The sequence below is a fragment of the Cupressus sempervirens genome, chromosome 3, assembly GCF_028749045.1.
Source record: "Cupressus sempervirens isolate cs-2001-9-10 chromosome 3, ASM2874904v1, whole genome shotgun sequence".
In the NCBI taxonomy this organism is placed as follows: domain Eukaryota; kingdom Viridiplantae; phylum Streptophyta; class Pinopsida; order Cupressales; family Cupressaceae; genus Cupressus; species Cupressus sempervirens.
Genome location: NC_143120.1, coordinates 467,777,098 through 467,778,297, shown reverse-complemented (window position 1 = coordinate 467,778,297; position 1,200 = coordinate 467,777,098).

The following is a 1,200-nucleotide window of genomic DNA, read 5'->3' as shown; positions in this document are numbered from 1 at the left end:
AATTGATCCAAGATCCAGGTGTAAACTACCTCACATTCGATGCTCTGTCCACACATTCACAACTCCATCATAATCTTATTGTAAATTGCCTCACATTCGATGCTCTATCCATAAACTCGGGAAAAACTTGCCCTTCAACTACTCTTCACACTCACTCCTCTGAATGAATGGATAATAAATAAAGACTTCCCCACAACCCCTACTTATACCAATCTAAGCCATGAGTAGGTCCAAAACATAAATTAAATACAAACACATAAATTAAATTCCACAAGTTAGCCTGCAACAATAATTAAATGTCCAAAATTGATATCCAAGTAAAATTATGATATCTCCTAGCTCTAATTGAATTAGAACTCATGCTTCGAACTATAGTTAGAACTCCACGCCCTCTTCAATCCTTGAAATTTTCATCCTCTAACTCTTTGTGGAAAATTAGTTACATGTCCTAGAATAGACACCAAAAAACATATCTCTAGAAGCAAGGTAACCAGACCATGCCGAGCTCCATAGACCATGCTAAGCTCCAAGACTAAGCACCCTCCAAAGAAACTACTGAGCCTCCTCCCATGAACTCCAAAGTAGTTACTAAGAAAACTCAAGATGCTCCTACATCAGACTCCCCAGGTAAATAGAAATGTGTGTCCCACACTTTGATGCCCAAAGAAAGATAAAAAACCATCTTCATCTTCACCAAAGGCTTCCACTCAAATAGGGACAAGAAAACCAATCTGCACATCATCCACATCTTCATTGTTCTATCAAACACTAGAATCTCAACCATCCAATCAACATGCTCACTCCCAGGAACAAAGTGAACATAATGCTTCAACAATAATCCCTCATTCACATCAGCAACTAGTGAATCCACACTAGTAGCAACAAACTCAATATCAACAGCAACAAACTCTATATCAAAAATAATATGTAGATCTCCATAAACACATGCCAAACTCACAACACCACTAATCACATTTCTCACAACAAGATGCTCTACAACATACAACTCATCACCAACAACAATTGGATCATCCACGACCAAGTGATCTACAATTTTCATGTCAGATTTAATCAACTAATCATGAAAACCAACCTCTATCCTAGCATCAAGAAGGTTAGGAATATCTTCAACAACAACCTCCAGCTTCTCTGTAGGTTCTCTATCAAACTCCACAAACTGATTAGCAAAACCAACCTCTT